Source organism: Gouania willdenowi, chromosome 16, assembly GCF_900634775.1.
Source record: "Gouania willdenowi chromosome 16, fGouWil2.1, whole genome shotgun sequence".
Lineage (NCBI taxonomy): Eukaryota > Metazoa > Chordata > Actinopteri > Blenniiformes > Gobiesocidae > Gouania > Gouania willdenowi.
Window position 1 is genome coordinate 36,353,410 of NC_041059.1, and position 26,112 is coordinate 36,379,521.

At 36.7% G+C, this 26,112-nt stretch overlaps 1 protein-coding gene across 3 annotated transcripts in view; it reads right to left on the minus strand.

Moving 5' to 3' along the window:
* The window catches only part of grik2 (glutamate receptor, ionotropic, kainate 2), a 376,713-nt gene that overhangs the window by 100,737 nt on the left and 249,864 nt on the right, over positions 1 to 26,112 (minus strand). The window lies entirely within an intron of this gene.

The window sequence follows — 26,112 nt, forward strand, 5'->3', positions numbered from 1 at the left end:
AGTCACTAATACATTTTTTATAAATTAGAAATGAATCTTTCAGTGTCAGAAATTAGATTGTCAGAGTACAAAATATTCTGTGGATCTTTAAAAATCAGTCAAAATGCTCAAAAGTGGCTGGCACTGATGAGGGTAGAAATTCTGAAAATGGCTGGCACTGAATGAGTTGAAGTGAGTTTCCTTAAATAAGCGGCCGCGTCCTCAGGTGACAAGCTTTCTACAAACTATTTTCGAACCTTAACAGCAGTTCATTCATTACCATTTTTCAAGCGTCTCATATGTAAACATGGTTTCTGCACCGAGTTTGTGCACGCACGTCAGTCACGTGTCATGTTTGTCCACATTGAAATGTGTCTATGGGTTGTCATGCTCATTCACCAAATTAAAACTCATTAAAAACCAGTTGAGGAGCACAGTGGAGTTAAATTGATTTTGTTTCGTTGAGTATTTATAGCCATTATTACCAATGGAAATCCAGGATATGATTATGTTTATATGGTGGCCAAAAAAACTCACAACACAACACAAAATGACAAACGCCACAATCACAACCACAATCCACGAAGAAGAGTGACGATAACGTTGGTGTCAGTACCGGATCTTTTCGTGGGCCTGATCTTGTCTTTCACTCTTCTTCGTGGATTTTTACCGGACTGCGTTCGTTTTGTGTTGTGTTGTGTTGTGTTGTGTTGTGTTGTGTTGTGTTGTGTTGTGTTGTGTTGTGAACTCTCAGGGCATTTTTTGTTGTGTTGTAGGAATCTTCGTTTTCGGGCACCGTAAGGTTTAAATGGAGCTGAACCTCGCCGGAGATGCCTTAGGTTGAAAAGATGTTCACGGATCCCATTTTATTGCGCTGATGTGATGCATTTGGTTTTGTAGGACCTGCTCTTCTCTGTGTCAACTGCAGTGAAGCTTTGCTTTGACACGGAGAGTGATTTGTAAAAGACGAGTAAAAGCTCAGAGACCCGATCAAGAAGCATTCTCACAATAAAGAAAAACGATCCCAGTATTGAGACGGCATTACATTACAGTGTTCTCCAAATTAGACAAAGGAGCTCTGGGCTGACTTTAACACTACTAACACTATCAATTTTATCAGTGCTGACACAGCTCAGTACATAATGTGCTACATGTACTATAGGATAGCTCAGCAGCAGCAGCGCAGCGAGGATCCTGATGTAATCTTGATGAAAGAGCAGCAAGCACAATCCACATAAAAGATCAATAGCAGAGCGCCTGCAGTGTGGAGACGTACAGCAGAGTGTGTGTGTGTGTGTGTGTGTGTGTGTGTGTGCGTGTGTGTGTGCATAGATACATGCATGTTAGTGAAGGTGAAACAAACCTCTCAACCTTCATTTGTCATGTTTCATACAGTCCATATCAACAGATATTAGACAGAGGTCAGCAACTGTGTGTGTGTGTGTGTGTGTGTGTGTGTGTGTGTGTGTGTGTGTGTGTGTGTGTGTGTGTGTGTGTGTGTGTGTGTGTGTGTGTGTGTGTGTGCATGTAAACAAAGAGTTAACATTGAAAGTGAAATGTGACTAAAATGGGCCAAAAGCAGTCATGAGGGGCAAAAAATTGACCAAAAGAGGAACCAGGTGGTATGTAATGGCAAAATGTAGCTTAAATGAGCAAAATGTGGCAAACAATACTGAAAAAGGTTAAAAAAAAATATGGAAGTAAGAGATGCAAAATGTAGGGAAAAAGGAAACAAGTGTTATTTATTAGACAAAAGGTAGCTTATTTTAATGGTTAAAGAATCGACAAACATTGGATAAAAGTGTCAAAAAACCACATTTAGAAGAAAGGTGATATTTATTGGAAAAAGTAAGCTAAAATCTGAAAAAACAAAAAAGTGTGCAATATTTTTTTGGAAAAGGGCAAAAATGGAACCAAGGAAGTTGCAAAATTATCATGGTTTTTGTAAATTATTTTAAAAATCTAAATTGGGAGTCGACGGTTGCCCTACCCTCACTTTTAAAAGTCTCTGCTCCACCCCTGTGGGTGTGTGTGTGTCTCCCTCTTTATTTCTTATACCTCTGTTACCTTGGTAACAACAAGAATATTAGCCAAAGTGATGGAGATACCTTGAAATGTGGTGTCTCATTGATAAGATGAGTTATCTATTGGTAAATATTTTCTGCTGTGAGAGAATGAATCTTCATCAAATCCAGTCTTCAGACAGAAATGTCCTCTGCTGGAACACAACACATTGTTTTTGTATCATTGTGTTGCCTTTTAAGCTGAAGGGCATTTGAATCATTCAACTAGAAAGAAGTCCAATTTCATCCAAACCGTATCACGCCTTTCGCCTCGCAACCCATCGTGAGTTGTTAGTCGGCTTTTCTGGGTTAGTTTATTGGCTATTGGCCCGATAAATGATCTGTAGGATGAAATAAGGTGAAGAAAGTTTTACACATATCAATCTTAGCACTCCGTGTATGGGGCCATTATTGTACACAAAATATCTGTGTGTGCGTAAAACAATCTGTGTGCCTGTCCATTGATCAGTAGGTGTAGATTTACGATTTCTAAACGAAGTTGTCTGTGCGTGTTTCATCTGTGTGTCTGTACCTTAATCTGTGTGTGCGTGTTTCAGTCTGTGTGTCTGTACCTTGATCACTGTGTGCGTGTTTCATCTGTGTGTCTGTACCTTGATCTTTGCGTGCGTGTTTCAATCTGTGTGTGCGTGTTTCAGTCTGTGTGTCTGTACCTTGATCACTGTGTGCGTGTTTCAATTTGTGTGTGCGTGTTTCAGTCTGTGTGTCTGTACCTTGATCTGTGTGTGCGTGTTTCAATCTGTGTGCGTGTTTCAATCAATGTGTGCGTGTTTCAGTCTGTGTGTCTGTACCTTGATCACTGTGTGCGTGTTTCAATTTGTGTGTGCGTGTTTCAGTCTGTGTGTCTGTACCTTGATCTGTGTGTGCGTGTTTCAATCTGTGTGCGTGTTTCAATCAATGTGTGCGTGTTTCAGTCTGTGTGTCTGTACCTTAATCTGTGTGTGCGTGTTTCAGTCTGTGTGTCTGCACTTTGATCTGTGTGTGCGTGTTTCAATCTGTGTGTGCGTGTTTCAGTCTGTGTGTCTGTACTTTAATCTGTGTGTGCGTGTTTCAGTCTGTGTGTCTGTACCTTAATCTGTGTGTGCGTGTTTCAATCTGCGTGCGTGTTTCAATCTGTGTGTCTGTACCTTAATCTGTGTGTGCGTGTTTCAGTCTGTGTGTCTGTACTTTGATCTGTGTGTGCGTGTTTCAGTCTGTGTGTCTGTACCTTAATCTGTGTGCGTGTTTCAATCTGCGTGCGTGTTTCAATCTGTGTACGTGTTTCAATCTGTGTGTCTGTACCTTAATCTGTGTGTGCGTGTTTCAGTCTGTGTGTCTGTACCTTAATCTGTGTGTGCGTGTTTCAATCTGCGTGCGTGTTTCAATCTGTGTACGTGTTTCAATCTGTGTGTCTGTACCTTAATCTGTGTGTGCGTGTTTCAGTCTGTGTGTCTGTACCTTGATCTGTGTGTGCGTGTTTCAATCTGTGTGCGTGTTTCAATCAATGTGTGCGTGTTTCAGTCTGTGTGTCTGTACCTTAATCTGTGTGTGCGTGTTTCAATCTGTGTGTGCGTGTTTCAGTCTGTGTGTCTGTACTTTAATCTGTGTGTGCGTGTTTCAGTCTGTGTGTCTGCACTTTGATCTGTGTGTGCGTGTTTCAATCTGTGTGTGCGTGTTTCAGTCTGTGTGTCTGCACTTTGATCTGTGTGTGCGTGTTTCAATCTGTGTGTGCGTGTTTCAGTCTGTGTGTCTGCACTTTGATCTGTGTGTGCGTGTTTCAATCTGTGTGTGCGTGTTTCAGTCTGTGTGTCTGTACTTTGATCTGTGTGTGCGTGTTTCAATCTGTGTGTGCGTGTTTCAGTCTGTGTGTCTGCACTTTGATCTGTGTGTGCGTGTTTCAATCTGTGTGTGCGTGTTTCAGTCTGTGTGTCTGCACTTTGATCTGTGTGTGCGTGTTTCAATCTGTGTGTGCGTGTTTCAGTCTGTGTGTCTGCACTTTGATCTGTGTGTGCGTGTTTCAATCTGTGTGTGCGTGTTTCAGTCTGTGTGTCTGTACTTTAATCTGTGTGTGCGTGTTTCAGTCTGTGTGTCTGCACTTTGATCTGTGTGTGCGTGTTTCAATCTGTGTGTGCGTGTTTCAGTCTGTGTGTCTGTACTTTAATCTGTGTGTGCGTGTTTCAGTCTGTGTGTCTGTACCTTGATCAGTGTGTGCGTGTTTCAGTCTGTGTGTCTGTACCTTGATCAGTGTGTGCGTGTTTCAGTCTGTGTGTCTGTACCTTGATCTGTGTGTGCGTGTTTCAATCTGTGTGTCTGTACCTTGATCAGTGTGTGCGTGTTTCAGTCTGAGTGGGTAGAATTAGGATTTTTAAACAATGTTTAATTGTAATCCAATCTGTGTGTCTGTATTAACAATCGTATGCATCAAACCGGAGCATTCTATTGGCTGTCTCTGTGCACGAGACTTTTGGAACACTTTTGGCGAATATGATCTGTAACTTAATACTTGTATCTCATGCAATACTGCTAGAAGCCAGCGGTTGTCGCTACTACCAAGTGACAGGCCCTCCAATTGGAGGCAATCTTCCTAATACACTTTTTTATTTATATATTTTTATAACTAACGCATATATCATATACGTTATATAACTGCGTCATATAACTTATTAATAAAACACGTGTTTATAAGGCACGCTGTTTGCCAAACAAACCACCTCCAAAAACGCAGAAGAAGAGGAAACTACAACTTAAAAAATCAGAAGAAGAACAGGGGAAATGAACACTTGCTACATGCACCAATACACCTTTATTTGTTTTAACAAATAGATTAATACAGCTGATCAGTTACGATGCGTCTGTACGGATACTAGATGATGACGTGACAAATCAATGCATCGTGTATTGTTTGTTCTTTGGTTATTTCGTTTCAAAACAAAATTAAAATAACAAATAAACACTGTGGTTATTTCGTTTTCCCAATTTAAAATTAAAATGAAAAAAAATCAAAACCAGACAAGCAGCGGATTTTTGTGGTGTATTGAATCTACTGGTGCTCCTATTTCTTTGTGATCAATTTCTGTGTGTGTCGACATCTTAACGTCAGCATCTTGTTACAAAAACATCCACAGACAGAATGAAAAAAGGAGCAGAACCTGAAAACTGCTGAAATAAATCTTACTCAGTCCTATTGTTTGTGAAGACATGGTCTAGGACCTGTGGAGGGAAACCAGGTGCAGCGTGGTGGTCCTGTTCACTCAGAATGTGACGTGCTGAAGCTCTCGCTCGAATTTCCCAGTAAATATCCAAATATCGCACAACAAGAACGAGATTTCGCCATTAACATTTTGAATTTGAAAACCCAAAAAAACGTAATGTATATGACTAAAGTTTTAAAAAATATATACATTTATTAAAAAAAAAAGAAAAAAGTGTATCGTGAAGTTTGTCTCCGATTGGAGAGTCTGTCACTTGGTACCAGCAACAACCGCTGGTTTCTAGTGGTTGTTGCACAAGATACGAGTATTAAAAAGTTACAGATCGTATTCGCCAAAAGTCCTGTGCACAGAGACAGCCAATAGAAAGTCCCGGTTTGATGACCCATGCATACAGATGTTAATACAGACACACGGATTGGATTACACACAAACATCTTTGTTTACAAAACCTAAATCCCAAAAAACTGATTGAAACACGCACACATAGATCAAAGTACAGACACACAGATTAAAACACGCACACACAACTTTGTTTACAAATCCTAATTATACACACATAGATCAAAGCACAGACACATAGACTGTATTACGCACACAAACTGTTTTGTTACACTAATGGCCCCATATCAGTGATCAAACATTCCTTAAAGCCGCAGTATGTAGAATCGTGAGATGCTCCCCACTCCCCTCCGTATTTCGAATCCTATCGTCTCTTACCGGGATGAACGTGCACAACTGTAGAGCTGATGGTGACTTTTTTTCCCATAGACACTAGTGACAAATGTAGGGACTTCATCTTGTTTTACTGGAATGTTTTCTAGTGAGCAGTAAGAGTCACACACAATCAGCCACAGCCATCCCAGCTGATCAGAACAGACAGACACTACACATCCACACTGTAAATTAAGTTTAAAAGCTATTTATCCCATCTGTTATCACCCTCTCTCTAACAGTCTGCCCTACATACCGAGTTAGAAGGACTTCCGCAGAGTCCGTTCTTCCTGAGTAAGTTTGTGCCTTTATTCTGTTGCTTCTCCACATCGGTCTTCCTTTTTCTTCTTGCTTTGCCGTGTAACCGTTGTGTCTAACTCCGCCATGTAGACTTCTGCTGGAACATCCACCATTAACGTCCAATTTTACTCTTGATGGTACGCAAACACGCTTGACTTCAGTCGAGCAGCCAATAGTAACAACCAATACAGCTCATGGAGCGCTCTGTTTGTCGAAAGAGCTGTGATTGGCTGAAATCCAGCGTCACACTCCTTGATTCATTTACAGGGCCAGGAGAAGCAGCAGATATTCACTGTCCTCTCAGAACACTTTGAATGACAAAAAGCTAGAAAGATGAATATAGATTTTTGACCAAATGACACAAAGAAAAAACCTACGTACTGCAGCTTTAAGTAGAGTGAAGATGAAATTAGACACACCTTAGTGGAAACAAGTGGTAGGAGAGTGACTGCTATGCACATTGATAAGACAGATGATGTTAACCCAATAGGAATCCAATATCCACAGAGAGAGGAACTAAAATCAGTATAAACCAAAATAAAAGAACAACTAAAAAAGAGCCCAATCGCTAAATATAGAGTGAAAACGAACCCAACTAGTAATACAAAAGCAAGTCAATGATCAACCTAACCATAGTGTGCAGTGTAATGATGTAATGACAATATCAATGACTAACCATAGCCAAACATACTGTACATACAGAGTTGAGCCACAGAAACTTGTTTTGGACATAAGTATGTTTAATAATAGTATTATATTTCTTTAAGGGAGACTTTGGGCTGTCGTTACTGTTTAAATAGGTAAATAAACCCCTGCTTTCTGCTGACCTGCCACTTGGGGGAATTTCAAAAAATGCCTTGATTATGGGCGTTAATCCTGTAGCAGTAAAACACGCCCACTCAGGTCAGTGCTGGCAGTGACAGAGCACACTACACCTGAACAACTACACACAATACACAGCCCACAAGCATAAACACACAGCACACACAGTTCCACAGATGCTATATCACTCACATACAGTCTCAGAACACACGCAAAGCAGCGAGAAGTACAGGCACACGCAGACACACAGGATACACACTCTGTGTCTGTACACACACACACACACATGGCTTTATGAACCCTCTGATTAAACCAGAATCTGCTCTTTATAGAAGCACAAAGTCAAAAATATCACAGCTGGAATGCACAGAGCGTTTAGGGCTGTCAATCAATGCTCACTGAGGGCTGTGATTGGAGGAAACCCTCCTCCCTCCTCTTTTATGGGAGGGGCGGGGCCAACAATGACAGTTGGTGATGCGCGATGGCCTCAGCCAATAGCAAAATTCTATTATAATATGACATTTTACAACTAAATATGCAAAATTAAAATACTTTTACTAAAATGCTAAAAGTTGGACTAGGATCAATAAACAGCACTACTTAATCCCCAAATAGATATGTATTCAGCTGAAAAAAATGGGTTTGGGGTTTAGTTACTCTTTAAGAAGGAAACTTAACTTAAAGTGTTTGTAAAGTGTTCCTTAACCAACGTTATCCAAAGTGCTCTAATGGTAAATCTAGGGGAAAATGATTTAATATCAAAGAAAATAATTGGATGTTTCTTTTAGTTTATTAGCTACTGTATGTGATTCCTCTCCATGTCTCGTACTGCCATGTTAGCTAGTATAGCAACTGTTCCAGCATGTCGGACACAAAGAAGCCATTGTGAGCCCATTAGCAGCTCGTAACCTCTCGCCTTCTGTCAGCTGGAAAAGACTGCGATTACCATAACCACAGACAAAGAATATAAATAGAAACACTATCGACTGCATTAAAAAATCCTACGATAAATACTGAATTAGACAATTATTCTTCGTTTTTGGAAGGACTTTGTTTATTTGTGACAAACTGTTTGGTCAACTTGTATTACAACGTAGATTAGACACTAGCTTAACATAATAAAAACATCATTATGTTCTGAAAAAGACAAAAAACTACAATGTTGTTTCTTACAAAAGAAAACTGGAGGGGGAAATAAACCATGACACAATCAGCTGGTGTGGGTTGTGTGTCTGTGGAAGTAATATTTGTGCAATACTTGGAGGTAAAAGTAATGGATTACAAGTACTCACATTACTGTAATTGAGTTACTTTTATGGGTACTTGTACTTTTCTAGTATTTTCATATTATATTTTTATAGTATAGTATATTTTTAAATCGTTAACATGTATTTCAGTACATTTTAAAAGAAGTAAACAAATTTGTGACATTTCTACACTAAACCATTACTGAGTAAATTATTGTTTTGTTTGTTTTAAAATGATCAACAGACATTGTGAAACTACAAAAACTGAAGGAATCAAATGCATCACATTACAGCCGACCTACCAGATTAAACGTAATGCAACGCACCAAAACAGCATCAAATGACGGTTATTTTCTCAGTTGTAGAGTTCATAAATGTAGTTGTATTTAAAGCCTGAGAATTGTTTCATTTTGAATTTAATTGATTGGTGTTATTTTATATTAAAAAAAAAAAAGAATTGTACATTTTGACAAACCTTTTATTTTATACAGATGCCTTGATAAATTAAGTTCCAATTGTGCCCGATTTGGTTTCTTCCTTTTTAAGTTTATACATGAGATGTTTACTGTATGTCAAGGAACCGTGGCAACGATTTATTACCAACAATAAACGTAGAGGGTGAAAGTAACTAATAACTTTAACTTTGAGTACATTTAACTGAGCTATTTTTTACTTGAGTATTTTATGTATGACTTACTTACACTTGTACTTGAGTACAATTTCAATCAATTAACAGTACTTCTATATACTTGAGTAGAATATATTAGTACTCTTTACACTGCTGGTAATACTGAGGTGGAAGCAGGAAACAGAGCTCTGTTATTTTACCTGACTGAGGAGAACCAACACTACGGTAGTGAATATAAATCAAGCTATTATAGGACCAACCTGTGAGCGGATATTAGCAAATTCACAAAGAACAGCCTTTATCAGTCATGGCATGTGATCAAAGTGTCTCCAACTATCCATTGTTGTGTTTGAGTATTTTAGAGGCATTGACTCCTGAAATGGAACATATGGTGTGTCCATCCATCCTCTCTGTTACTGTGGGTTGGATGCACACATCCCTCCTCTGCAGCAGAGAAGCAGTAGTGCATCTTTAATTAAAATGAGAGTGGAGTAGGATCAGCCTATCGCTGTAAAGCCAACCTAATTAAAGCTATAGCATATCCGTGCCTGTCTGCAGCCTCTTCTAAAGACAAAGCCAAGCCCATCCTTCTCTAACCAATTAAAAACAAAAGATAAAGTGTCTCAGCTATAATAAATCACTCACACATTTTTGGGATGTGTGGGACATGTGACTAATCTCCACTACAGAGTCTTTGAAGTGACAAATGCCTGGTAAAACAATGCACTTTAAAAGATGAAAAGTTGAACTTAGACATCTACAGTACGTTTTTCTTCAACCTTCATTTGTGTTTAACTAAAATCAAAAGAACACAGTGTTACAAATCATTTCTGTATGACCCAAGATTCATTCAACACGCAACGTTTTTTCACATTTTGTGATGGGACACATTTATACAATGGACGTCTTGTGTAAATATGTGCTACTGTGAGCTGTGGAAGGAGAGAAAAGATAATTGTGATCTAAGCAGCAGTCAATATCCGATCAATCAGTATAAATACATCAGAGTGGTGCGGTCAGGCGTGGCGGGGCGGTGAGCATCTGGGGGGCGTGGGGGAGTGTTGCTGGGTGATCTCTTTGCGGGGTCTCTCCAGCCAGTGTCTGCCTTGGCAGTGGGTGGGTGGGCCTTGGCACTGGGTCTTGGTCCTGAGTCTTTGGCTCCTTGGGGCTTTCTCGTGTGTGTGTGTGTGTGTGGGAGGCGGTGGCTGCCTCTCGGCTTGGGATCTCTGGGGCGTCTGGGGGTGCTGCTCGGTCGTTGGGGGGTGGCCTTGGACTCCTTGGTCCCTGCTCTTTCTGCTGACCTGGCTGTATCCTCGGGCCCAGGGCGGCGCTTGGGTTCGCAGAAGCGGTTATTGCATAAACATTGGTCATGGATGCACTGGCCTTGGACTGTGGGATTAACCTTAGACATGTTGATCCCAAATACCAGTTTAGGTATAACCACTCACTCCCTCCATCTGTTCATGACCACCACCATTATGAGCTGGTGCTGTGTCACTACCTTCAATTTCTCCACACCTGTCACCAGACTGGCTGAACAGACTATACAACACAATAAGCACAATATGCACAACTATAACATCACATCTCACTCTCTCTTTAAAACAGTCAACTCTTCCCCACCCCTACCATTTCCTACCCTGACTCCTTCTTCCCTGTTCCCTTCCCCCTCACCTCAGTGTAACACTGCCCTCTCTTTTTATAACCTCATTAAAATAAAGTGTTTCTTACGCTTCCTTAGGGAGGGCTGGTGATAGTGACATTTAAACAATAAATAAATAATAAATTTATTTATTTAATTGCAATAACAAAACATGCATTGCTGTACAGTGTTGACCTTCGACAGCATGTGCAGACAAAAAAAAAAGATAAGGCCAGCTGTGAAGGATACAAAGATCTCATTGGCTGTTTTTTTTTTTTTTTTTTTCGGCTATTTTGGACAAATAAAAGGTAAGCATATGTTTTATTTTTATTTTCTGGCTGTGCTGCTGATTCATTAGAGGAGTTATGGCCTCATGTTATGGGTGTCAAAGTTTGTAAATATGTTGTTTTTGTGTTCTGAGAGTTTAGTGACCTTTGTGGCTAAATTAGCGCTGATTTTGTGCTGTCGTTGGTGCTGAAACATGGCAGATTTTGACAGCTGTCACTCATAGAGTGAGAGACGGATGTGCTCCGTAACAGCTCAATGTCCGTGCTTCTTTAGATTCATTAAAAGTAAGTAGTAAATGAGTACAGAAAATAATACAACCTGGTTTATTAAAAGAAATACCAGGTTTATTAATATACATCTTAATTATTCACCACTGAGAATAAACAATACTCAAATGAGTCCTCAATAAACAAATGAAAAGTACACAAAAGTAAAATGAGTCCACAAGTCAAGTGGCTATAACCTCATTTTTTTATCATTATCACACAATGTTAGTAAGTAAGTACATTTTAATTATTTAGCACCTTTCATAGATAGATAGATAGAAGTGCTTTACAGTAAAAACACAGTGCTTCACAAAACAGAATAAACAATGATTTACAATGATACAACACAAGACAGTCCTTCAAAATAAGGAAAACGAAAATACAATGTAAACACCAAGTTAATACAAGAGCTAATGAAAAGTTTGTCTGTATATAAGTGACTTTAGCTGAGTTTTAAAGGAGTCAGTGGAGAGAGAGTTCCACAGTCTTGGTGCCACTGCCTGAAATACCCGATCACCACGTGTTTTATAGTGAGTGCGTGGGACGAACAGCAAATTCTGCTGACCTCAGATCACGAGAGGAAGAATGTGGTTACAGCAGGTCAGAGATATACTGTGGAGCTTGACCACGTAGGGCCTTAAAAGTTAAAACTAAAATTTTAAAATGAATTCTAAAGTTTACTGGCAACAAATGAAGAGAAGCTAAGACTGGAGCAATGTGTGATCTTTATTTGTGCTAGTTCAAAGTCTGGCAGCGGCGTTTTGCACTTTCTGGACACGATCCAAAGCTGACTTGTTTAAACAAATGAAAATATTGTTGCAATAGTCCAAATGTGAAGAGATAAAAGCATAAATAATCATCTCCAGTTCTGCTTTTGTCACCAGTTGTACTGTTTTTATCACCTCAGGAAAAACTCAAAATTCAGTTTCCAACCAATGGTTTGGAGAGATGCTCAAAAGAGAAGAAGAGGACACCCACATTTCTAACAGATGTTTTCTCTAAGAAGCTTATTTTTTTATTTCTGGGATTTCCCAGTCTGGAGCTATAATCAATGTTTCTGTTTTTTCATTGTTTAATTGTCGAAAATTGTTTTGTAACGATGTCTTGATGTCTGTCAAACAGTTTATTAAACTAGATAATGTATGATAATATATTGTTTTATAAAACATTTAGGTTAATTGGTTGTTTGTGTTTTGAACAGTATTTCATTCCATAAAAAACTAATGCTGATATCTGGTAATAAACATGTCAAACCATGCTCTTTAACCCTCCTGTTACCCTCAAATTTTACTTACACCTTTTATACTTGGGGTCAATTTGACCCAAGCACTTTAATACGATTACATTTTAAGCACATTAGTGTATCAGGCACTTCATGCTTGTCTTTCATTACAAAAATATACCATTAAATGCCCCCACCAGATGTGCCAAGTGTAATCAGCATCTTCTCTGACCTTGTAATAAAATGTGAGATCAGATACGTTTATCATCAATGCCATTGCAAGAGTTCACCAATGAGAGCACCAGACACAATGGTTTAAAGTAAAGAGGGACGACAAGATCCTGGACTAAGGCTGTGTTGTAAATGTCACACTAATGTACTACTCAAAATGAGTATGTACAGTAGATAGCATGGAAAGATTGAGTATGGGAAAAATACCTGGATGTATACCATATTGTGACAAGTGTGCACAGTGGGCACACTAGTCACACTCAACCATCCCATGATGCATTGTGAGCGGAATGCAAAATCGTCCTGGGATCGCCTGCTAAAAGTGAAACGTCCTCTTTTCAAAATAAAAGCATCTCTTCTTGTTTTTCATTAGTTTTTTTTAACCCTTTTGTAAATAGGGCTCTTATTTTGAAGTTAACCACAAGTTTTGTCAGTAGCACAATGGAGGGTCTCCAAAAATCTTCAAAGTGTCTGAATAAAATGTGTTTTTGGCAGTGACGTGCAGTCAGGGTTGGCAAGGTAGGCAGTGCCAACCCAAGTTTGAATTGATGTTTTAATTATTTGTTTTAATTATAATATAATTATATTAGTTTGAAAGTGTCAGCATTTTGTGCTTTTCATAGCCCAAATCACTAAACATCACTATTTCCTGGTATGGCAGAGACGCTACACAGTCTCAATCCGCTGTAAGGCAGGAGGAGGCCACACCCCCTCCCAAAAGCACATTGCAGCTCTGCCCCTGTTCCCATAGCATGTTTTTATGTGTTTGCACATGTGCAGTCAGTTTCCCAAGATGAAAACCATTTACGTCCAAAGGCAGCTCTCTCCGCTGCCTTTGGACGTAACCGTGCTATGCTAAATGCTATACCTAAGTTCACAGTACATTAGTGAATTGATATCACGTGACCGCTGCTGCTACATTCTCTAGCTTGTGGGCGGGATAACACTACAGTGTGGATGACAGCGCTAGAGACGATAGAGAAACTTTGTTTTGAGGAAAAACGACAGCTTTTAAAAGATGGGAGACCAACACCTGAGTTACCAGACCTTCAGCAAAGGTAAGATCAGAACATGTTTCATACTTTTCACAATGAAAGGTACAAAAAGAAGGATTGGCTTTGTGGATGCTCCTCACTGAGACTGTTCTGAGTTGTTGTTGTTGTCATTTTCTCTGTGTTTCTGTATTTTCAACACATACAATGTGCTGCTGTGTCATGAGATATATCTTGTTGGGAGAGTATGGAGGCTATATTAAATAACTGTTTATGTTTCTTTTACGGTGTTTTACGATGCTGATTTTGTTTGATGGTTAAATGTTTGTTCATGTGGATCTTGTTGGGTTTTTTCTTTCTTATTATGAATTTTATATTTTGATAAGCGCATTGAGATGGCTTTGTTGTAAATTGCGCTATACAAATAAAGTTGAATTGAATTAACACTTGCCAGCAGAGATATTTAGCCTCAGTGTGCTTCAAGTTTTTGTTGTTGTAGGTTCCAAATGCATCTTGGGAAACTTGGAAGTATACTTCAGTGGGAACAGTCACCATCCTAATCATACTTAGAAAGTACTCATGGAGTTTGCAGTGCATAGTATGTACTGTAGTGTGCCCTTTGGAACACAGCCTTAGTGTAGAGACTGAAGTGCATTAATAAGAGAGCGAGACTGCCTTTCTGCCATGTGAGTCCTTGAGACTGTGTATCTCTTATTGTCTCACAGATGATTGGCTCTTAGCACCATTGGCTGATGCAGACTTGTTAGAAATATGAGCAGCATCACACTGTAGATAATCACCAGGATATGTTACACTGATAACATATGCTTATACTTGTGCATCTGTTTAGCCTAATGGTCCTTCATGTGCATTAGTTATTTGCCACTATGACTGAGCAATGAATGCAACTAGTCCTATTTATTATTCATTATTCTTGCACATCTGCCTCCTTTATGAATGAGATATGTTGTGGGCAGACTGTTTAGTTTTCTCTGCCCCTGATTGGTTGATGTTCCATCCCATCTCCTTTAGAAATGACTTGCCCTTAAATCAGAATATTCAATGATCAGGTTAGGCTAATCAATCATGGTATAAAGGACATTAAAGTATGAAATGCCCCTCGCTAACTTACTTTCATTATTGTATTGGGAAATATGAATCTGCTGATGTCTGATTAATGTGTAATTTAATAATGTGTTGTTTACTACGATCTGTTGCAACTTCTCATGTAATTAAAATTATGAATGCATACAACTACAGTCTGAGGTAACAACAATACTTTAAACCTGAGGGACTACTTTTCAGAGGTGATGGTAACAGATTACAAATACTCACGTTACTGCTTGTAATTATTGAGTTTACTCCTGAATCAGCAATTTTACATGTACTGTGCATTTTAAAAGAAGTAAAGTAATTTGCTACATTTCTACACCCAACCATTACTGTGTGAATTCTATATTTTTTTTGCTTTAAATCTATCAACCAACATTGTGAAATATATAAAAAATGAAATGACCAGACAACAATGAAATGTATCTCATCATAGCCAACCAACCAGATTAACTATAATGCACTGTGCCAAAAAAGCATTGAACGGAGGTTATTTTCTCACTTTTAGAGTTTGTAAATGTAGCTAAACTTGGAGCCTGATAATTGTTTTTATTTTGAATTGAATTCATTGCTTGTTATTTTATTGAAATGACCAGACAACACTCAAATGAAAGCGCATGCAGCGCACATTTTCGAAGCTGTTTAGCTGTTTCCATCACTGACAAAATTTGTTATAATCGTAGTTATTGAATGTGCGGATGTAAAAAAATAAAAATGGCTTTCAATTCTATATGAGGCCATATAATATAGGCTCATCCAACGGTTCACCAACCCAAATTACTCAATCATGAAATTGAAATTAGCTCAATATCCCTGCACTAAAAATAATTTAAGTTTAATCCACAATTACAATCAACTAGAGCTTGTATGGTAATCTTCAACTACCAAATGAAAATGGTCTTGACTGATATATTGACCAAAATGCCGCTAAATGTGGTTTTCGATGTCAAAATTGGCAAAACTTCAACCTGATGCCAAATCCACATTCTGAATCGGATCCATACAAAACTCGACATTTTGATAGAAGTCAGAACCCGACATCAATCCACCAAATTTGAATGAAATCAATAGTTATTTAAACTGTATAGGAATTTTTGAAAGCCGTAAATGGGCTTTCCAATGTTAATTTCCAAGAATCGATGAGTCAGCAATCTGAATCGGATCCGGATCCTGTTTGGTCAGATGTTGCATGCCAAAGCCTTACATCATCCTGCAGAATCTTGAATGAATCGATGAAGAACTGATAGAAATATGAGTTTTAGAAATTTTGCCCATGCTAAAAATAGGGAATTTTAAAAATTTTTATATTTTTTGTGACCTTGATCTTGAACCCATACCTTCACCAAAACTGAATGGTCTCATCTGTGCCCAAAAACTAATTAACAGGAAAACATTTAAGTAGATTCATCAAAAATTGAGGACACTATCATGTACACAAACAGACACACATACAAACAAAAACCTTTTTGATAATCTATATGTTTTTAGTTGTGCCATTTCTGATCAATGCCCAGCCACTTTCTATGGTTTAGGTTGTGTTTTCTACCTATTATTCAGTTCAATTCAATTCAACTTAATTTATATAGAGCAAATTTCAACAAAGTCACCTCAATAGTTTATAATAAAAAAGAAAGAACCCAACAAGATCCACATGTACCCTTCATTCTTTGCTTATTCCCTTTCAAACCAAATCAAAATAACAAATTAACAGTGTGGTTGTTTTGTTTTACTGACTCAAAACCAAAACAGAAATACAAAAAAAAAAATGTAAAAAAACAGATAAGCAGTGTTTTTCAGTTTTAAAATTGAGGACTTTTGCTCCTGGACAAAAAAGGAGCAATAAGTCACATTACTGATGAACTGGTTAAATAAAACGTTACTAATGCATTATTAAATCCCCCCAAAAAATGTATATTATGTAGGACATGCACATTATATGATAAAAAAAAAAAAAAAACAGAGGTTGTGGAATGAATCTGTTGGTGCTCCTGGTTTTTTGTGATCAACTTCTGTTTGTGTTGACGGCTGTTGTTAGTGGCTAGCGTTATTATAACATAGATAAAGATTTTTACTACCCTAAAAAAAGCTGTGTAATTGTGTTTTTGTAATAGTCAGTCACTTGTTTATTTAGATAATATTTGAACCGTAGCACTATATAACAAAACTACAGCGTAAGCTGCTTTTTATGAGCTTGAACATCTACAGACTGCATAAAAACAGGAGTAGGACCAGAAAACAGCTGTTGTTTGAGGAGACCTGGTCCAGGACCTGTGGAGGGAACAAAGTGCAGTGGACTTTGGCTCTCGCTCTAATTTCCCTTTAAATATCCAAATATCTCATAAACAGAACAAGTTTAAAAAAAACAAAAACAAAAACTGAAAAACTCTGCTCATCTGGTTTTTGATGTTTCCGTATTTCTGTTTCTGTTTTAAGTCAGTAAAACTAAACAACCACACTGTCTGTTTGTTATTTTGATTTGGTTTTAAAATGGAATAACCAAAAAATGAACGGTACACAGATTTGTATGTATGACCTATTCGAACTTGAGTAAAATTTGAATCAAGTAACAGTACTTCTACTTGAAAAGGATATGCCAGTCATCTTCACACCTCTGCTATGTTTTATGTTTAAATGTGTTTATTAGAATAATAATTAATGTTTAGTAGTGATGTGCTGCTGGTAGAACAGATGTCCTGCTGCCAACCATAAACTAAAGTAATGTTGCTGTTGAATAAGTGGGCCTGCTCCCTCACACATTACACAGTAGATTATCTGCTGCTCCCTCCATTAGCCTAAAGGTGCTCCATTTCCACAGCAACATTATGAGAGCGATTTCCAAAGTAGATAAACTGTTGATGAGCCAAGATCCATGCTATAATTACATCATGTTTTATAGTACATAATCCCTGAAAAGAAGGATGAAAGTGTGCATCAATCAAATGTAACAAACCCAATTATTGTCAGCCCTCCCTCCTTTTCCGCGCTGCTCACAGCCATCACACTTCTCCCCATGACTCAATCCGGATATGGCAATTACGCCTGCGAGAGTCTTCGCTAATAACGGCAAAGCAATCACTTCACAGCATGCTTGGAAGGAATGAAGGCCCGCGATAAATAATGACAACCAGCAATTTACTTGATATTGTTATTTTTGCGCTTGCCTTCTCAATAATACAACCATTGGTGGCTTTAATTTTGGATCGTATCCACAAATTTTGCTCCATCATAATTACTGTCATGAGGCAGTTTACTGTGTTCATATTCATTGTCGCACAAGCACAGGAACAAAGACAGTGGCTAAAGCACACAAATGGCCTCTATTGATCTGAAAAAACTTTGTGTTATAATTGTATTATTAATCAGGCAACTAATTGGAAGTTATTATTTTCCCTACAAGTAAAGAAATGTTGTGCATTATTATATTTGATCAAGCATCCATTCAGTTTCTGACCCACTTGCTCCTTTTTTCAGGATTGCGGGATATTGATTACACAGACACACAGAATAAACTAAACAATGATCAGACACATTTCCTTTGGGCTTCTGATCACTGAATGTAGTGACAGTAAATGACCTGATGATGATGTAATGATGGTACTGATCAGTTACTGTCAGTGTTGGGAACGTTACTTTAAAAAAGTAATTAGTTATAGTTACTCACTACTAGTTCCAAAAAGTAACTGAGTTAGTAACTGAATTACTCTATAATAAAAGTCACTCATTACCAAGAAAAGTACCATATTTTTCAGACTATAAGGCACACTTAAAATTATAATCAGGTGTGCCTTATGTGAGAAATGAATATGTCAAAATGTTTTAGTACAACTTTGGTAAACTATGAAGCTGCACTGCTTGATGGATTTTTGGCGCTTTAGGGCTACCGTAGTCAGGCGCCTCGCGGAGTGATATGTACCAGTACTGTGCTTCAACATACTGAAAAAGTGAGTGTATTGTTCTGTATTTTATGTGTTAAACCTGAACAATGTTGAGAGTTATTGTTAATGAGTTGAATAAAGTTTGACTTATTTGACTATTTTGTTTCGCTTAATGCGTCTTAATAATAATAAAAACAAACCGATGCGCCTTATGTATGAAAATAGACCCAGTCATACCCATTCATTGATAGTGCGCCTTATAAACGGTAACTATTTGCGTTACTGTTAAAAAAAAAAAAAAGTTGCTATATGTCAAAGAATTCAGATTTTTTAGATTCGTGTGTGAGGTGCTTCATTAAATTTGAGTTGCTTACATCGGATGTCGACAAAGTCTTCACTCCTGTATATAATGTACACTTCACATGTACGTTCTTACCTTTGACCACAATTAATTTAAAGTAGTGTTTGTATCGTCACCTTAAAAATGTCAACTTTTCATCAGACTGCTCCATGCTCATCATCTCTGCTGCTTCATCCAATCTGTAGTGTGTGTGTGTGTGTGTGTGTGTGTGTGTGTGTGTGTGTGTGTGTGTGTGTGTGTGTGTGTGTGTGTGTGTGTGTGTGTGTGTGTGTGTGAGAGTGTGTGTCGCGTGTGCTGGCTACCATGAAACATGACACCGCCTTAGCCAATCATAATCGCTCACCTTGTTTCTAAACCACCTCCTCACTACAGCTGTGTAAGAAGCCAGGGATGCTTTCGGATAACATTTTATTCAATCATTACATGTAACGCACCGCATTTAGCGTTCAGTAACGATAACGGCGTTGTAACGGCGTAAAAAGTCATTAGTTAGATTACCTCGTTACTGAAAAACAAACGCCGTTATTCCAAACACTACTACTGTGGCATCCAGTCAGTCCTCAGCCTGTTTTTAGTCTCGTTAGTAGCAGAATACTTAGTATACTTACATACTTAGTGAACTGTTTTCTTCAGATATCTGTACTTTACTTGTTTTATTTTGGTGAAGACTTTTTACTACACACAACTATATCTATCACTGAACCCAGATGACTATGGTCCCATTGAGGTGTTGTGTGACTGTTTAGAAAAGACAAACTGCTGGATGGTGATTGTCTTTGGTATCTGCTATCAGTGAGGACTTTCAGTCTCAATCTTTAAAAGCTAAAGACCAAGTCAAAAACCTTGGTGTTGTGATTGACTCAGATCTGACATTCAGCATCAGATCAAATCTATCACAAAAACATCTTCTACCACCTAAAGAACATCTCCAGAGTGAAAGGTTTAATGGCTCAGAAAGATCAGGAGAAACTGGTCCATGCTTTTATCTCCAGCAGACTGGACTATTGTAATGGTCTTCATCAAACATCTACAGCTGGTTCAGAACGCTGCAGCTCAGGTCTGAACCAGAACAAAGAGGTCAGAGCACATTACTCCAGTTTTAAAGTCTTTACACTGGCTCCCAGTCAGCCTCAGAATAGACTTTAAAGTTCTGCTGCTGGTTATAAATCTGTGAATGGGTTTGGTCCAGAATATATCAGTGACATGTTAGTCAGGTATGAACCCAGCAGGTCTCTCAGATCTATGGACACAGGTCAGATAGTGGAGCCCAGAGCTCACAGTAAACATGGTGATGCTGCTTTTAGTTGTTATGCTGCAAAGAAGTGGAACAAACTGCAGCAGAGCTGAAGTCAGCATCACATGTAAACATTTTTAAATCAAAGTTAAAGGCACTTTTTTTCTCTACTGCATATGATTGAGAGAGAGATTTTTAATCACATTATTGTAAATCACATTGAATTGCCTTGTGTATGAAATACGCTATACAAATACGTTTGCCTTGCCTTGCCTTCATGTCCTGTTGCTGGTCTCTTTTAGCCCAAAGTGCTATCCACAATTTATCTGATTTATGCCAAAGTCGGCTAAAAAAAAAATATCTTAAAATGATAAGCAGGTTCAGAAAACAAAGAAAGTCCAGTATTTGGCTGTGGATGTGACGTCGGATGAAGTAACATGAAAATGTGGATTTATGTTAAAAAAAAAAAAAAAAAGAGAGAGATGTGCTCGTTTGTTTGTTTCAGGAAAAAATGTCTCCTGTTTGACCTTTGATTGTTGTGTTTAAAACCTTCTGAGTCACTTGGCTGAAGCTTGGTTTCCTTAAATGGACCTAATTTATTTTGTGCTTTATCACCACCTCAGCAGTGGCAAAGGGCTGCACACTGTTAATCACACACACACACACACACACACACACACACACACACACACACACACACACACACACACACACACACACACACACACACACACACGTTGCTCAGACTCCAGAGAGGATAATGATTAAAACACTAAACTATCAATTAAAAAGAAAACCCAGTTGTGTCCTTGATGTTTATATTGTCGAGCAGAGCTTGAAGAGCCTTTTTCACATCTTTACAGTTTAACTAAAGAGGAGGAGCTTAAATAATTATATAAACAGTTAAAATCACAAATACATATTTTTACCAGTGTTTAGTCATGGTATTAGTTATGGTATTAGTTATGGTATTAGTTATGGTATTAGTCATGGTATTAGTCATGGTATTAGTTATGGTATTAGTTATGGTATTAGTTATGGTATTAGTTATGGTATTAGTCATGGTATTAGTCATGGTATTAGTTATGGTATTAGTTATGATATTAGTAATGGTATTAGTAATGGTATTAGTTATGGTATTAGTTATGGTATTAGTAATGGTATTAGTTATGGTATTAGTTATGGTATTAGTCATGGTATTAGTTATGGTATTAGTTATGGTATTAGTAATGATATTAGTAATGGTATTAGTAATGGTATTAGTTATGGTATTAGTTATGGTATTAGTTATGGTATTAGTCATGGTATTAGTTATGGTATTAGTTATGATATTAGTAATGGTATTAGTAATGGTATTAGTTATGGTATTAGTTATGATATTAGTAATGGTATTAGTTATGGTATTAGTTATGGTATTAGTCATGGTATTAGTTATGGTATTAGTTATGATATTAGTAATGGTATTAGTTATGGTATTAGTCATGGTATTAGTTATGGTACTAGTTATGGTATTAGTTATGGTACTAGTTATGGTATTAGTTATGGTATTAGTTATGGTATTAGTTATGATTTTAGTTATGGCATTAGTCATGGTATTAGTAATGGTATTAGTTATGATATTAGCCATGGTAATAGTAATGGTATTAGTAATGGTATTAGTTATGGTATTAGTTATGGTACTAGTTATGGTATTAGTTATGATATTAGTTATGATTTTAGTTATGGCATTAGTCATGGTATTAGTAATGATATTAGTTATGGTATTAGTAATGGTATTAGTTATGGTATTAGTTATGGTATTAGTTATGATATTAGTTATGGTATTAGTTATGGTATTAGTTATGATAGTAGTAATGGTATTAGTAATGGTATTAGTTATGGTATTAGTTATGATATTAGTTATGGTATTAGTAATGATATTAGTTATGGTATTAGTTATGGTATTAGTTATGATATTAGTTATGGTATTAGTAATGGTATTAGTTATGGTATTAGTTATGGTATTAGTTATGATATTAGTTATGGTATTAGTAATGGTATTAGTTATGGTATTAGTTATGATAGTAGTAATGGTATTAGTAATGGTATTAGTTATGGTATTAGTTATGATATTAGTTATGGTATTAGTAATGGTATTAGTTATGGTAATAGTTATGGTATTAGTTATGATATTAGTTATGGTATTAGTTATGGTACTAGTTATAGTATTAGTAATGGTATTAGTAATGGTATTAGTTATGGTATTAGTTATGATTTAGTCATGGTATTAGTTATGGTATTGGTATTGATATTAGTTATGATATTAGTTATGGTATTAGTAATGGTATTAGTAATGATATTAGTTATGGTATTAGTTATGGTATTAGTAATGATTTTAGTAATGATAATAGTTATGGTATTAGTTATGGCATTAGTTATGGTATTAGTTATGGTATTAGTAATGATATTAGTTATGGTATTAGTTATGGTATTAGTAATGATATTAGTTATGGTATTAGTAATGATATTAGTTATGGTATTAGTTATGGTATTAGTTATGGTATTAGTAATGATATTAGTTATGGTATTAGTTATGGTATTAGTAATGATATTAGTTATGGTATTAGTAATGATATTAGTTATGGTATTAGTAATGGTATTAGTTATGGTATTAGTTATGATAGTAGTAATGGTATTAGTAATGGTATTAGTTATGGTATTAGTTATGATATTAGTTATGGTATTAGTAATGGTATTAGTTATGGTAATAGTTATGGTATTAGTTATGATATTAGTTATGGTATTAGTTATGGTACTAGTTATGGTATTAGTTATGATTTAGTCATGGTATTAGTTATGGTATTGGTATTGATATTAGTTATGATATTAGTTATGGTATTAGTAATGGTATTAGTTATGGTATCAGTTATGGTATTAGTTATGGTATTAGTAATGATATTAGTTATGGTATTAGTTATGGTATTAGTAATGGTATTAGTTTTGGTATTAGTTATGGTATTAGTTATGGTATTAGTTATGATATTAGTTATGGTATTAGTAATGATATTAGTTATGGTATTAGTAATGGTATTAGTTATGGTATTAGTAATGATATTAGTTATGGTATTAGTTATGGTATTAGTAATGATATTAGTTATGGTATTAGTAATGGTATTAGTTATGGTAATAGTTATGGTACTAGTAATGATATTAGTTATGGTATTAGTAATGGTATTAGTTATGGTAATAGTTATGGTACTAGTAATGATATTAGTAATGGTATTAGTTATGATATTAGTAATGGTATTAGTTATGGTATTAGTAATGGTATTAGTTATGGTATTAGTTATGGTATTAGTTATGGTACTAGTAATGATATTAGTAATGATATTAGTTATGGTATTAGTAATGGTATTAGTTATGGTATTAGTAATGATATTAGTAATGATATTAGTTATGGTATTAGTTATGGTACTAGTAATGATATTAGTTATGGTATTAGTAATGGTATTAGCCTGTTGTGACATGATAAAAAGCTTAACATTAAAAAAAAAAAATCTAAATTCCAATCCCATAGTTGAAGCAATATATTAATAAATATTATGTTATTGTCTTTATTAGATGTAATATGACTTTTTTGCCTTAAAGCAGTTGTTCCCAACCCTTTTTTTGGATCATGACCTCATTTCAATAACACAAATTTCTGGCGACCCCAAAGACATCTTTTTTTTCTAGAATTATTTTTTCATTATTTTTATACTGTATATTATTTAAACTAGATTTTAATTTGAGAATGTGAAAGTAGAATACAGTAGTTCGAAATTATGTGTCGTGTTTTAATTTCTGTTTCTTTGAGGCAATTTGTGTATTTTTGTTGTCAATTGAATTGTTATTGTTGTATATTTTTAGTCATTTTGTGCAATTTCTGTTCACATTTCATATATGTCTGTGATATTTTGTTGTCTTTTTGTGTTATTTTCCTTAATTTCGTGTTTCTTTAAACCATTAGTGTATTTTTGTTGTCAATAATACATTACACTTTTATTTTTGTGTATTCTTAGTCATCTTGTGCAACTTTTGGGTAATTTTCTTTGTTTCTGTTCACATTTTAGCTTTATTTTGTGTTATTTTTGTGTATGTTTGTTGTCCTTTCATGTATTTTTCAGGTTTTTGAGTCATTTAGTGTATTTTTGTGATTTATAATTTTGTGTGTTTCTTTTAATAATTTTGGGGGCCACACAAAATTAGACTGTGGGCCGAATGTGGCCCCTGAGCCTCCTGTTGCCCATATCTGAGCTAGAGGTGATACAATGAGCAATATATGTTGTGTTTTCTTACTTTAAAGGTAGGGTAGGCCATTTTCAAAAGCTAGCATGATTTTGAATGTAGCCTCACTGATGGCTCCGCCTTTACCCCCCTCGCCCCTCCCACTGTGCTCTGTCTCAGCTCATCGATGTATTGTGTTGGAGCTTTGTTGTCTCATGTCTCATTCAGCAGTAAGTTAACAATAAACTTTACCATTATATCTGTGACTTAACAACTATGTTTTAACTCTGTCAGCGGTGACGCGCTTTCAGTGTGAGCTCGTGCATGCGAGGGGTCGAGAACAAACAGGGAGACGTGATTGGTTAAAAAAAAAAAACGGTTTGTTTTTTGCTATTGATTGAAGTTATTACAGATTTACAGCTGCTACAGATGATGGATTTTCTTCGTTCCTTTTTCAGAGCACATAAGATCCTAATTTCTGTCATGACATGAAGATAATTTCAACCAAAAACTTCAGCTAAGGCAGCTAAAGCACTGAAGAGGAAAATAATATAATAATATCTTTGTACAACTGGTCCTGTATAAAGCACCAGTAAAATTTCAATTGTCCATAAACAGTTAAAGAGTTTTCAATAACACACTGATTGTTATTATTGTTTTTGGTGATGGGCTTTCCCCATTATTTATATTACATTAGTAAAGAATTTTTGACATCAACCAGGCATTAAATTCATGTAATCCTCATTATTGGATGGTTCAATAATTACTGATAATAGTTACTTCTACCACGGACAGCTCTTTGCAATCTACTGTGATGGGGTTATAACTGTAAATAATTTGATTTTAATATTTACACTATTACATATATTAAGTAAATACTTGTTTGTATAATATTTACTCTAAATACAATAAATATATTAAAACTGCATCACTTAAACACTAGATTGAAATGTATTTAAAAATGTACATTTTTCTCGGGTGTGTGTGTGGGGGGACGGTGACTGCCTCTCGGCTTGGGATCTTGGGGACATCTGGGGGGCTGCTCGGCCGTGGGGTGGTTGCCTGGGGCTCCCTGCCCCCGCTCTTTCTGCTGGCCTGGCTGCATCTGCGGGCGGCGCCTGGGTTTGCAGTAGCGGTTTTTGCACACACATTGGTCTACGATGCACTGGCATCAGTTTTATGTGGGATAAAACTGGTACTGGGCTTAACTTTAGACACGTTGATCCCAAATACCTGCTTTAGGTACTACCATTCACTCCTTCCCTCTGTCCACAGCCACCACCATTATAGCTAAGCTTCACACTAATCACCAGACTGGCTTGATTACACAACACAATAAGCACAATATGTTCAACTACTACTTCACATCTCACTCTCACTGTAAAATAATCAACTCTTTCCCACCCTTTACATTTCCTACCTTGAATCTCTCTTCCATGTTCCCTTCCCCCTCACCCAGGTGTAACACTGCTCTCCCTTTTTATATTCTCCCTTTAATAAAGTGTTTCTTACTCTTCCTTAGGGAGGGCTGGTGATGGTCACGATTATGCAATAAAATAAATGTATTCATTTAATGTCAATAACAAAACATGCATTGCTGTCCTAAAAAAATTGCACTTCTTGTAGTGTTGACCTTTGACAGCATGTGCAGACAAAGTTAAAAACAAAGAAAGGAGATATGCCTGCA